General features: G+C 41.6%; 1 pseudogene; it reads right to left on the reverse strand.

Moving 5' to 3' along the window:
* Positions 1-466: 466 nt before the first annotated feature.
* On the reverse strand, positions 467-1,545 carry LOC101278185 (glycine cleavage system H protein, mitochondrial-like; annotated as a pseudogene).
* Between the last annotated feature and the right edge of the window lie 9,200 nt (positions 1,546-10,745).

Consider the following 10,745-nt stretch of genomic DNA (forward strand, 5'->3'; position numbering starts at 1 on the left):
CACCTGGTGGAAGTTTTGGAAAACAATAACATTTTATTTGTAAAAGTACAACTAGAAAGATTTGTTTAATTAATCAGAGATTGGTTTAAAGCTGAACATCTTTTTAGCATTTTTCTAAGTACACTTGATATGAAAGCAAGGGAGCTTGTTTTTGTTGGAATCTCAAGATATGGGTTCTCATGTGGCAAAGTAGCCAACTGGCTGGATGACTTTGAGTGATCATCTTACCTTTATACAGGATAGTAAATTTTGAGAGTTAGATTAGAATGCTTCTAGAGTGACTTTGAGCTCTGAACATTAATACATTTGTGAAAATAATCATCTCTACCCTGAAACATATAGAGTTCTCTCTTTAACTGAAGAAATCTATTATGATATAAGCAAAAGTGAGGTTTAGTGACTTACTGCCATAAAGGAGAATACCACACAGGCAACTTTGAAATGGCAGCACATTAGGGAAGTGATGTTGTGTTTTTTTTTTTAAGAAGTTGAATATTTTATTACTAAACTGTTTCTTATTTTCCTGCAAGGCTGTTGCTTCACTGTATAAAAATAGCACCAGCAAACACAGTATATTGCAAAATTAAGAGAGTAATGTTCTTCACTGGACACTATACAACTAACAAACTTTTCTCCACTGTCATTTATTTCCAGTGGCAAGTTCATTGAGTATTTTGACCCAAATCCAGGGATGGCTGTAAGCAAGTTACAATATTATATAAGGTTAAGATAACAATGTTATCCTTGAATTACATAATTTTTATAACTAGTTTTACCACAGATAATTTCAGGAATTCTGAATATTATAACTGGAGACTAGCCTAAAAATCACAGGCTGTTGTGAAAAAGATGCATAGTGTTTATGTGAAATCATTAGGAAGTTAAGGGGTATTTTCTTCAGGCAACATTATTGCAAGTAGTTTCTTTTGCTAAAAGTTGCTTTTTAAAAATCTATCCACCACTAATTTAAGACAACTATACTAGATTAAGTTGTTTCAAACTAGTTTATTTAGGGGTTCCATTTTCACTCCTCAATAGATTTTATGTATTTCTCATATGCTTCTTCACTCATTAGTTCATCTTGTTCTGAAGGGTTACTGAGTGTCATCTTGATCAGCCAACCATCTTCATAACAAGATTTGTTGACAAGTCCTGGATTTTCTGCTAGAGCTTCATTAGTTTAGTTACTTCTCCTGATAGAGGAGAAGAGAGTTCACTAGCAGCTTTCCCACTTTCCAAAGCACCAAGTTCCTCTTGTTTGTTCACTTTTGTCCCAACTTCAGGCAGACTACAGTAAACAACATCTCCCAAAGCTTCCTGTGCAAAATTGCTGATTCCCACTGTTGCAACACCGTTTTCTGTTGTTACCTATTCATGTTTGTCTGTGAATTTACGACCCAACAGCAGAACGGGACCGGTGCGCAGCGCCTGGACGGCGCCCTCCCGCAGTCTCCGAGGCCGTGGCGGGCAGGGCGCGTTGGGCGCAGAGATGGCGCACAGGCTGCAGACCGTGGCCCGCATGCTCCGCGCCACTGGCAGCGCCATGTTCGCAGCGGAAGTGATGCTTCTGATTGCATATGAGTTGGGGTCGGAAGTTCTTAGGGTAGAATATCAGAAGTGGGTGAATCTTTGAATTAATCGATTTCTGAAGGCAAGTGTTGATGTCAGTGAGGGAAGGTTGTAGACGAATAAGGGAGTGTTAAGTGAATCACAAGATGGTCTTGCTTGTAATCGTATAGCTAACGGGCTCAGTTGTTGTAGTTCTCACCTACATACTGTATTAGTCTGGGTTCTCCAGAGAAAATGTGTGTGGTATATATTTTTATTATAAGGAACTGGCTTATGTGGTTATGGAAGCTCAGAAGTCCTAAGACCTGCAGGAGGCAAGCTCGAGACCCAGGAGAGCCAAAGGTATAAATTCCAGTCCTAGTCCGAGCCTGAAAACAGAAGACAGATACCCTCAGTCAGAGACAGCCAGAGAGGGAGAGAATTCTCCCTTATTGCTCTTTTTTGTTCTATTCAGGTCTCCAATTGGATGAGGCCCACCCCACCCCTCCCACATTGGGAGGGCAATCTGCTTTACTCAGACTACCAATGCAAATGTTAATCTCTCACAGAAATACTCTCATAAACACACCCAGAATGTTTAATTGGATATCTGAGCACCTGTGGCCCAGTTAAGTTGACACATAAAACTAAGCATCACACACACCATTTTGTAACGAACTGCACATTTCTGTGCGACTTTTTGGTGACATGAATTGTGACTCGCTAATAACTAACATTGCAACTATACAGTTGACCCTCCATATCTAGGGATGCATCCATTTATATAAGGGACTTGAGCATCTGCAGATTTTGGTATCTGTAGGGAGTAGGTAGCAGCTGTCCTGGAACCAAGCCCTCACAGATACTTAGGGATTACTGTATGTAGTAAGGACTTAATACATGTTTATTAAAGAGTGAATGAACAAATGAATGAAAAGAAGTTGAAAGAAGGCTCTGGCATAGCTTAGATTGGGGCTGGGTAAGTGTGGAGCTTGGTGGAGGTTGAGGTTTTGCCTTATAGCAATTTCATTTCATTATCTTTTAAGGAAGGGAGAACCTTTCAAAATTGCTCCATTTAGTGTTGCTTATTTGGATAGATGTGACATTCCAAAGTTGATATTCCTTAATAGCTGTGATTAGCATATCTGAATACTTCTCAGAATACTTCTGAAGCATTTTTCTTTTGTTTGAAGTTTCGTTACAATTTCGACTGGTAGTTTGGAGAAGCCAGGCTAGAAGTTTTATTCTTATCCTTCTTGCTATTTGAAACATCATTGTATAAATGGATATCCCTGGCATGGGGTATCCTTTCTTCCAAGGACAAGAATCAGTTCGAAGTTCCTATAATTGAGAAAACAGAATTTGAAGTACAGTTTATGATTTTACAAAATTCTGGTAGGCCCCATAAGGAAACAGATTCTACTCAAGATCTGCCCTTAAGCATAAATTGAGTTTAATTTGCTTGGCTAAGCTTTTCTTCATGCATACTACATAAGGAAACTTCAGCTCAGCTAGGACCTTGTCACAGTGCTCAATTAAAAGTCTGAATTAATAAAGCTGTCTTAATTGGTCTGACAGAACTAGCAATATGACCTCATCACCCAGCTACACCTTTTTGATCCTGGATTTAAATTTCCATAAAGGACAGAGAGGAACTAGCAAATTCTTGTTTTCTTAATAACATACCGCACTCACAGTTATCACATTCAGTGCCTCACCTCACAACTTTATCTACCAATCTAGAGTGTGTTCTGGAGCTCGTTAAATTAACTTAGCTATCAAAATGCTAAGCTTGATAGCTCATTTATCTTTCTGTCTCACAACTCGACATTACAATGTGACGGTGATTGATCTCGCATCTTCCAGGTACCATATAGTATAAAAACTAAGAGAAGATTAATTAAAATCTGTCTTACCCAGACAGGTTTTTAAATAAGTTTTAGATTTACACTATATATCAGCTGAAGCAGACAGAGATTCTAAGACCAGGAGCTCTGTAACACCAATTGGATTTTTCTTTTATGTAGAGTATATATGCAGTAGTCGTTCCTGATGACCATTATTATTCTTTCACGTGTGCTGCATACCAAAATGAGGCAGAAAAACCCTGCCACAAATGTCCTCTACCTGCCTCCATCTCGATGTAGTGTAACGTATAGCACACACAGAGAATGTGTTGTTGCACAAGTATCTCACATGCACAGTCATCACTACTTAAAAATTTGTTCTGTATTTTTTTTTCTATGAATTTGAAAGTTTGAGAAATTGTGAGTATGGAGGAAAGTGATGTCTAAACCCAGCACTGGGAAAGAGGAAAAACTCAATTTCTGTCTCACATTTAAGGGAGAGTCTTTTAAGAATTGGTGAAAGGTATCTTAAAATAATCATAATTGTAGCTACCACTGAGAGAATTACTGTGTCACATAATTTATTTACATTATTTCCAATCTTTACAATAATTTCAAAAGGGTAACAATTATTGTGCCCATTTTACAGATGAGGGAACCGATGTCCTAAAGTGTTACGTTCCATCAGCAAAGCCTAGTGGTTAGTAATCAGCAGAGTTGTTTACATTACAGGTGGGTGGTTTACTTGGCTCCAAAGGCACCTGAACCATGCTGCCTTCCACCTCCCTGGAGCAGCAAATACACTCATACATTTTTTATCTTAGGCTGTTCAGGCTGCTGCAGCAAAATATCAGAGACTGGGTAGCTTATAAACAAAGTTTTAAATTTATATCTCACAGTTCTGGAGGCTAGAAGTCCACGATCATGGTGCCAGTGTTGTTAGGGGAGGGTTCTCTTCTGGGCTGCATTCTTCTTGTTGTGTCCTCTCAAGGTGGAAGGGGCTAGGGATCTCTCTGGAGCCTCTTTTATAAGGGCACTAATCCCATTCATGAGGGCTCCACCCTCATGACCTAAGCACCTCCCAAAGGCCCCACTTCATCTTTGGGAGTTAGGGTTTCAACATATGAATTTAGGGGGCGACACAAACATTTGGACCATGGCCACACGATAGCGAATTTTTGAGAGCCAGTAGAATATTTGATTCATTGTAGGCTGCTCAAGGTTAAGCTCCCTTGTTTCTTCCATGGGATATGCTACATCTTCAAAGCAGCATCCCTCTGTAGTCAGCCAGGGAGTTCTTTATGGACTTTAGACCCCAAATTATTTAATAGTTGTAATAGGTGAAATTCTCTTGTTCTCATTCAAATGTTATAAGTTCCTTGACAAGAAAATAACCAAGCCCTATTTTTTTTGACACTAAAAATGAATAGCTGAGCTGTCCTTACAAAGGTTTAAACGTGCAGGCCTAAGATTCTTACATATGAACTGTAAAGGAAACACTATTAACACTATCAGTCATCCCTCTCCCTTACAATCGTAAGCACTCACCATATACCTGGAATGATTATACTGACAACAGCTATAGGTTTTCATTTTTCAGTTTAAGCCTTCTTCTCTAATTTTTATCCAGAGGGAAAGCAAAGGAAAATAAAGTTTAATGAACACATAGTGAGTAGTAAGCAATGTTCCCTATGGCCTAATTAATGTCAAGTATCTAACTGAATTCATCAAACATCTACTGAGTATCTTCTGAACATCAGGCTCTGTGCTAGGCACTTCGATGAACACAAAAATTTTTAAGATGCAGTTCTTTTCCTGGAGGATCTCCCAGTCTAGTAGGAGAATATGATTATGTTGCAGGAAGGGGACCCCCTTCCAGGGCCCGAGAGTGGGCTCTTGTCTAACACTGGGAAATGAATTGTCCGAGGAGACACGTGTGGACAAAGCAAGAGACTTTATTGGGAAGGGGCACTGGGACGGAGAGCAGCAGGGTAAGGGAACCCAGGAGGACTGCTCTGCCACATGGCTCGCAGTCTCAGATTTTATTGTAATGGGGTTAGTTTCCAGGTTGTCTCTGGCCACTCCTCTTGCTTGTGCCCATATTTGGTGATTCAGGGTCCTTCCTGGTGGCACATGAATCTCTCAGCCAAGATGGATTCCAGCGTGATGGATTCTGGGAGGTTGGTCATCACCTCCCTCTTTTGGCCCCTCCTGGAATTCTCCTGGTTAGTTTTCCATGGCAACACCATGTTCTTTACCAGGACCTCCTGTGTGAGAAACTCAGGCAAGCAGTTATTACCCTGCCTGACCGAGGCTGGTGGTTTCAGTCAAATGTTCCCTAACAACCATGTCTGCACAAAAACAAATAGGTAAAATAATCACTCAAGGACATGATCCGTGAGAAACTGATTTTCTTCAGTAACCTGGACATTTGTCTCATTGGCTGATTCTCGAGTTAGAATTTGGATGAATATCCATTGGATAGTGAATCAATCCTGGCCCCTCCTCAGAGCAGGGTTTCACCTGAGGGACAGTGCTGGTCAATAGCCATGATGCAGCAGGGGAGCACGACAAATCGCAAGGTTTTTGTCTGGAGGTAGAAAAACAGTCCCTAAGTTCCCTGTACAGACAGGGATATGATAACATGTACAGTTTGGGAATCTTTGACCTTTGAGAGTTGAGTACAGTTCTAGCCCTCTGGGGTAGGCAGAATGCTAAAGATAATCCCCTGTCCCCACTCCCAAAAGACTTTTATCTCCTGGGTATTCAATCAAATACTAATCTAGATACTGCAGTGAAGGGATTTTGCAGATGTAATTAAACCCCCAAGTTAGCTAACCTCAAAATACAGAGATTATCTGGGTGGACCTTTATCAGATGAAACCTTAGAAAGTAGAAAGTTTTCTCTGGCTAGCAGCAGAAGAGGAAGTCAGAAAGATGTAAGCACCAGAGGGATCTGATGCACTGTTGCTGGCTTGAAGATGGGAGGAGCACGTGACAAGGAATGGAGGTGATCTTTAGAAGGTGTTAAGAGGCCCCTAGCTGACAACCAGCAAGAAAGTAGGGACCTCAGTACCACGATCACAAGGAACTGGATTCTGCCAACAGCAAGAATGAGATTGGAACTTGATTCTTTCCCTAGGTGGCTGTATAAGAGCCCAGCCTGACTGATACCTTGATTTCAGTCTTGTGATGCCCTGAGCAGAGAACCCAGTGGAGTCTGCCTGCATTTTTGAGGTACAGAGTTGTGAGCTAATAAATGAGTACGGTTTTTTTTTTGCGGTACGCGGGCCTCTCACTGTTGTGGCCTCTCCCGTTGCGGAGCACAGGCTCCGGATGCGCAGGCTCAGCGGCCATGGCTCACGGGCCCAGCTGCTCCGCGGCATGTGGGATCTTCCCGGACCGGGGCACGAACCCGCGTCCCCTGCATCGGCAGGTGGACTCTCAACCACTGCACCACCAGGGAAGCCCAATGAGTATGATTTTAAACTGCTAAGTTTGTGGTCATTTGTTACACAGCAATAGAAAACTGATATACCATTAAAACCCGTGGGAGTTCTCTGTCAAATACCTCTAAGCCAAGGAGACTTCAGAGCCTCTACACTCATTTATTCTCTGGTAAATGGGAAAATTGAAGCCTTGATTTATATGATAGTCAACACAGAGTAAAAGAAAGATCCTAAACTTTGGGGTCTCACAACCTGGATTCAAGTCCTGGCTCAACCCCTCCCAGTCTTGTTGGGTGTATCTGCAAAATAGGCTAACCCTCTTTCATTGAGCAGGAACATCATGAAGATGAAATGAGATAATAATATGTGGAATATAGTAAGTGCTCAATAACAGCTATCCTTAATGAGATTATTCAGTTTAATGACTGACTTTCAGCATCTCTTTTTGAACTGTGTAGCTTTGTGGAGAATCTGGTCATCAAGATGCTGATAGCTAGAGACCTCCCTATCTTAACCTTCTCAGACATAATGGGAATAGGTGGCGAAGGGTAACTTCTTTAAAATATCCCCCCAAAGCAGGAAAGGCAGTCCATTTCCCTGTTATTGAGGATACTTTGTGCAATTGATTTAATCTGGGTGTTTACTAGGTGCTGGATGGTCAGGATCTGGTATTGTTTCATTTTCTGAACTGAGGCCTGAGTTAGTTTCCCAGTGGGTGATGATAAGGTTTTATTAAATGTGTATTTAATAAAAATACACATTTAATTTTATGTGTATAAACATAAAATTTTATATTTATACACATATAAAGGAAAGAACTATTTCTTGAATTATCATAATCAGTGAGTGTCAGTAGAATGTATCTCAGCACAGTTTGAAAACTGAAGAAAAATATAGTAGGAGAATTTTTCTTTATCTCTACCCTGGAAATTCCCTAAGCAGTCAGTGGGCCTCAAAGTGCTGTCCCTAGAACTTGTTCAAAATGTCAAACTTGGGCTCGACCCCAGGCCTGCTGAGTTAGAAGTTTTGGAGGTAGGGCCCAGCAATCTGTGTTTTAAGTAGGCCTCTTTGTGATGCATCTCAGACTTAAGGGCCCCTGCCTTAAGAGACTGGGGTGACTCCTAGCATCTCCCAGAAATTTTAAGTGAAATTTTCATGTGTGCAAAATGATGAACACAACCACAGAGAATTAATGAGAAATATAATGAATGATCCAATTCTGTGAGAGCTGAACACAACAATCTCAGCTGATGTGCCTCCTAAATTTTGCATGTGTATTAAAATTTTGTAAAATAAATCACTGTGTAAATGTATCAGGAAACTAGTTTTTTAAAGGAAGAAAAAATTAGGTGGCAAATTCTTTTGTAAAGTTAAAACTCTGATTTAACTGTTTTGTAAGCAGATTTTTATGTACTGAATTTTCTTAGGAGAAGGCAGATTGTATCTGGTAGTTTTACGCATTGGAAATGCTTCTGAAGAAATATTTGATTAGTTGACATGGGAGTCAGAATATGCTAGGTCGTAGAAAACTGAGAAAAATTGCCATTTTTACTGTAAATGCTTTTAAAATGGAATTTGATACTTTTTCTATAGTTTAATTTCCCACGCTTTTTTCTCCTCCCTTGAAAAACGTGGTACAAAGAAGGGTGAAACAGAATGGTTTACTGGCAAGAATGTGGTCCAGTGCACTTGGCTTTCCCACTTATTGGCTCTGTGACCTTGGGCAAGTTCGTTACTCCTGGAGGTGGTCAGGTTGTGGTCAAGCTCTCCAGGCTAGTGTTTCTCAAACTGGAGAGCGCATCAGTATCACTTGGCGAGCTGGTTGGAACACAGATTGTCTGGGGATGGGGTCTGCTGTAGCAGTGGCCCTTTGCTGGTGTCACTGCTTTAGCTAATAGTCCAATTTTAGGTTGGGCTGGGGAGACTGGCTGGTTGCTGTGTTCCATGACCCGCCTCTAGGAATATGGCAGGAGGACAAATCACCAACTGGCTTAAGGAGCCACTTACTAAGAAAATCCCTATGTTCAAGGGAGAGACTGTGCCTTTCTTCTGAACAAAAGCAGGTGACACTAGGAGGTATCTCTGTAATACTTTGTCCGTCAAGGTTCTATGGATAAAATGCATGCACAGTAACCTTTCCAGCACTATTGCAGCACAAGAGGTTTGTGTCTTTAAACTATACATGAAATTGTTTCAACGAATCAATTGACAATACTGTATAATGCAACAGTTTCTTAAAAATGACATAAATTGTAATTTCCCATTTAAAATATTACTTTGAATTGGGAGATTCTAATTTATTGAAATTAAATTACCAAGGAAAAAGCAGAGAAGTAGAGTAAAGGTGTTTGCTCCAAGGTCAAAAGCAGGTTGGGTCATTAGGCATTTGTAATATAAAAACGTAAGCTCCTGTGACTAGGGTCCTAGCTGTGATCCCTTTCCTATCTCTCACAGTATACTATCAAGTGTCCTAATAAGAAATTATAATAGCTAACATTGAGTGCTCATTGTGTACCAGGCACTGGTCTAAGCACTTTCCATTTACCAGTACATTTGATCTTCATAACAACTCTTTGATGTAGATACTGGTCTTACTGCTGAGATGAGGAGGGTTGAGTTATTTGCCCAAGATCAGGGAGTTGGTAAGTGACAGAGCCAGGGTTCAAACGCAGGGGGGCTTTCTTTTTTTTTTGTGGTACGCGGGCCTCTCACTGTTGTGGCCTCTCCCGTTGCCGAGCACAGGCTCCAGGCACGCAGGCTCAGCAGTCATGGCTCACGGGCCCAGCCGCTCCGTGGCATGTGGGATCTTCCCGGACCTGGGCACGAACCCGTGTCCCCTGCATCGGCAGGCGGACTCTCAACCACTGCGCCACCAGGGAAGCCCAGGGGGGCTTTCTTGAGAGCCCACATTCTAAAGCTTGTGCTGTGTCAGCTCTTGTAGCAGAATGATTTCTGCTCTGGTTTTCAGTCATCCGTATCTCTGTGACTTGGCCAGATAGATCCTCTGTGTCCAGGAGACCAGAGCACTTCACACACAGCCCCTCCTACTGACCACACACAGACCTTCCCATTGCTCTCCCGTTGACCACCTAACCATGCCCAGCATCTGGACTGCTCTTGCAACATTATGTTCTTTAATTGACTTCTCCTTTTGCCTTGGAACTTTCTTCCAGCTTCTCTTGGGAAACTGTTTACCTCAAATCTGTGTGTGAACCAGGTCATCTGCCCCATGGGGTTCAGGGCAAATAAAATGGAGCCTTTATCTCCTGACTGTCTCTGGGACCCCTGGAGCCTTCTCACTTTACTCTCACCCTTGCTCTTATCCAGTCCATCACTTCACTGTCTACCAGCTTCTCTCTGTGGTCTTACCCCTGTTTCTACCTTCATGCTGGCCTCCTGGACTTGAAGATAAAAATCAGCTCCCCTCATTTGCCACTTAGTCCTTGGTAAAGACTTCATTTGAATTTACTTACTGAATCTTCTCCTTCTGAGCCACTTCAGGGAAATATCCACACCAGACCCAGTTCTGGCCAACTGTGGTCCCATGCAGGGGTTGGGAATGAGACAGATATTTAGAGTCTCATTTAAACAAAGTTGTTAAAAACTTAACCTCACCTCCTTCCTTCCCAGGTACACGAGCATTTCAGTAGTGGCTCTGCCATGGTCCATTGGTTTATTTCAGGCAGAAAACAGGCTGCAGGAAGTTCAAGCTGGAGGCAGGTTTCCTTCAATTCACACCTATTCTAATATGCGTAAGGCATGGCTAAGGCTGACTCTTAATACATTCTCTTAATTAATGGAAAGTGGAAACAATCTAACATCACGATTTAAATGATGTTTTATTGAATTAATTTTTCCTGTAGGGATTCTCTGACAGATGGAAGAGATCTGACCAAGCAGC

Source organism: Orcinus orca, chromosome 5 (genome assembly GCF_937001465.1).
Source record: "Orcinus orca chromosome 5, mOrcOrc1.1, whole genome shotgun sequence".
NCBI lineage: Eukaryota > Metazoa > Chordata > Mammalia > Artiodactyla > Delphinidae > Orcinus > Orcinus orca.